Raw genomic sequence first — 3,815 nt, forward strand, 5'->3', positions numbered from 1 at the left:
CTAAAACAGAGAAATGTGGAAAATGATATGAAAATAGAAACCATATTGTGTGCTACCTTTCTTAATAAGTAGGTTAACTCTCTAGAATTGTTAAGTTTAGATGAGTTCAGAAACTATATAATTTAGCACCCACATTCTCAACTGACCTAGCACTGGCCCAGGTATTGGGGTGATGTCTGCAATCAGGCTCTTCTTGGTAGTAATTTATTTTTCCCACTACTAGTAATCAACCTCCCTTCCCTAATACTTAAAATTTCTTCTGATAATTAAAAACATTCTAAGATGTTTTAAATTGAGAGCTGAGACTAAATCTTTAGGCAATTAAAAAATTTCAGGGTCACTCTGAAGAATAATACTTCTCTCACCCTGCCAGTCATACTCAGCTTTTCCTGAGCTAATCACTTAGTTAGTAGGGTCCTAGCTGGGGGCCCTTTGTAGGCTTTGTGGAACATACCTGAATAAAAATTGTCAGAATAACTGTTTTTCCTGGAGGTAAAGTTATGTTAAAATGATTACCTTGGTAGCAGAAGAAGACAGCTAAGAAGGGTTGATGATCTTCAGATAGAAGGTCATGATAAAGTTCCTAAAATCTGTTGTCTCCTTTCCACCATCTCCTGTTAGCAACATATAAGGTCAAACATTCTTGCCACAGAAATAAATGAGGCCAATAAATAGTCATTGGATAAATCTACTTTAGATGTTTTGATAATTTTTTTTTTACAGATGAGTTACAAGGGCTTTCCAAATATGGCCATTATCTTTAGCAGTACTAGCGATGTCTTTATTTCCCTTTCTCTGTAGTTTCTTACCTCTGTGTTTTCTTCAGTGAAAACTTCTGTGAGTTCGTAAGTGCCATCTGTAATCACACTGATTTTGAGTTGTTAGAAACTGGTCTTGAGCATTCTGCAATAGATGCCATCAAAGGGCCAGGACATATTAAGAATATAGTGGGATCTCATTCCTACATTCTTATTTGGATACTCTCTGTTTGACAGAAATGTTCTTTTTTTTTCCTGGTATAATAACCAGATAAGTACACTGTAGTTTGTTTTATTTTGTATTTTCCCTAAATCTGGCAAATCTACTTCCTGAGCTCTTAGCTAAACTATACTTCCCAGTGGATGTGGCCATGTGACTGAGTCCCTCCAGTGAAATTTTTGTAGATGTGATGGGCCACTTCTAAGACTGGCCCACGAAAACCTCCCATATGTGCTCCTGCATGTTCTTTCCATTTTTGTTTGGTTAGGATGGAGAAAACTTCTAGGGTGACTTTGGAAGCTACGTGTTGAAGAAAACAGAGGTTCTATTAGACTTGACTTCATGGAGGAAGACCTCCTCACCCTATCTACTTTCCCTGTACTGTTATGCAAGCAAAAAATACTTTTATATTGTTGTTGGACTCTTGTACATTTTGTGATCTATTACATTTGCTGCATAAATGGCCTACTTAACCGATAAAGATATGCAGTGAGTTAAATCATTTTGTTGGTACGTAAATTACTAGATAGGGAGAAAACTTAACATGGAACAGCTAACTTGATAATATGGGAATTACCCATAATTTCTAAAAGCAATGCTACAAAATTGTCTCACTAGGCTTCTATTGTGTAATAGATGACTCTGAAACTTATTGTTTTCTGGGGATTCCAAAAGGAGAGAGGTAGGGAGGGCAGAAAGGGTTGAAAATCTACCTATTGGGTACTGTGTCAACTACCTGGGCTATGAGATCATTAGAAGCCCAAACCACAGCATCATGCAATATACCCACATAACAAACTTGCACATGTACCCCCGCCAAAACTAAAAGTTTTAAAATGTTTTTAAAAATGTCTTGAAACAACAACCATTTTATTATTTCTCTTAGGAATTTGTGAAGGACTCAGCTGAATGCTGATCAGGATATTTATTGTGCAGTTCAATTCAGTAGGCATTTAAAGTGGAAGCTGATCTTTATAATTTGTGCTGTGGAGGGAAGTCAGCAAAGTAAGTGTCATGATTCTGGCCATCAAGAAGCTTACAATACTGCCAGACTTGTACACCTGAATAGGTACAAAATAATATAGAACACCTAGTTAAGATGTTAAAATCATTCCTTTAGCAAATATGTAAGCATCTACAATGTGGCAGGCATTCTACTAGGTGCTGGGTATATAGCTGTAAACCAACTGACCAACCAAACAAACAAAAAGTCTTACTTCGTGGAGTTTACTTTCAGGAGTCTGTGTGTCAAACAGGAAAAATACAATAACAACCAATAAAACAGTTAATTATATGGGATATTAGAAGATGATAAGAGCCATGAAGAAAAACAAAACAGGGAGAATAGAAAGTGTGTCTGATAGAGTATAATTAAAACCCTTTTTCTGAGTTCATTTTCTTTTTCTATTTTTGTATTGTTTTGTTTTTTTGAGACTTGCTCTGTCACCCAGGTTGGAGTGCAGTGGCACAGTCTTTGTTCACTGCAGCCTCAAACTCCTGGGCTCAAGAGATGGTACTGCCCAAGCCTCCAGAGTAGCTGGGACTACAGGTTTGAGCCACTATAGCCAACGGAATTCAGCTTTTTATTGAACATGTCATAAAAGACCAAAGCTCTTGTCCTCAACAGACTCCTCAGATTCTTTATTTGCTTCCGCTTTTTTCTCTGTGGTTAAGGCAGTGGTGGTGGAGAGGGCAGGACCTCCTGCTGGTGCAGCACCAGCTGCTGGAGCAGGTCCACCAGCCCCTTCATTGCAGATGAGGCTCCTGATGCAGACATTGACCAGGGCCTTTGCAAACAAGCCAGGCTGAAAAGCTTTAACGTTTACATTAGCTGCTTTAATGAGGGCATTGATCTTATCCTCCCTGATGGTCACTTAATTCTCATGTAGAATGAAGGCCGAATAGATGCAGGCAAGCTGGGAGATTAAGGCCATAGTGTGGGCAAGCCCCTCACCTCCATGCAGCCTTAGCTTCCTGGGAAGGGTGCAGAACCTTGGTGGCAGCAGAGAAAAGGACAATTTCAAGAACAGTGTCAAATAAGATGTTCCTGAGAAAGTAACATTTGAGAAAAGACTTTAAAAGGAGGGGAGAGGATGAGCTTCATGACTACTGGAACAAGAGTGTTTCAAGCAGAGGGAAGAGCACGTGAGAAAACCCTCATGAAGAGATGTATTGGGTATTTTCAAGAAACAAGAAAGTCACTATGGCTATAGCAAAGTGAGTGAAGGGCAGAGGTGGAGACAAAGTCAAAGTGGGAACAGGAGAGTAGGGGACAAATAGCAAAGGCTCTTTAGGTCTTTGTAAGGACTTACTTAGGCTTTTGGTCTGAGTCAGATGGGCAGACATTGGAGAGCTTTGAGTAGGGGGGTGACAAGACAAGGATTACTTTGGCTGCTGCACTGAGAATAGTAGGAGGGTAAAGATAGAAGTAGGGAGGTCAGCTAGGAAGCCATGGTAATCATCTAGACACTAAATGCTTGCTTAGACCAGGGCATAATAGAAGAAATGGTGAGAAGTAACCAGTTTTTGAAGGTAGAGTCAGTGGGATTTCTTGATGAACTGGATATGTGGTGTGAGAAAAAGAGAGGTCAGGAATGACCATGCTTTTTGCTTGAGAAACTCAAAAGGTAGAGTTTTCATTAATTAGAATAGGTCAGAAAAATGACAGATTGAATGCTGACTGGAAAATAGCATGTTTGAATGCTGTTGGAATGATCCAACAGAGAGGAAAAAAAAGTAATGATGCGGTAAACAAGAGAGAATATCTGTAATCAAATAATGAAAGTAGAATCTAGTGCATATATGCAGACAGTCATAGGCAGAGATTTGGATGGTCC

At 39.2% G+C, this 3,815-nt stretch overlaps 1 pseudogene; it reads right to left on the reverse strand.

Annotated features, from left to right (window-relative positions):
- Window positions 1-2,408: 2,408 nt before the first annotated feature.
- Window positions 2,409-2,912, reverse strand: LOC123574121 (large ribosomal subunit protein P1 pseudogene; annotated as a pseudogene).
- Between the last annotated feature and the right edge of the window lie 903 nt (window positions 2,913-3,815).

Source organism: Macaca fascicularis, chromosome 1, assembly GCF_037993035.2.
Source record: "Macaca fascicularis isolate 582-1 chromosome 1, T2T-MFA8v1.1".
NCBI classification, from domain to species: Eukaryota; Metazoa; Chordata; class Mammalia; order Primates; family Cercopithecidae; genus Macaca; species Macaca fascicularis.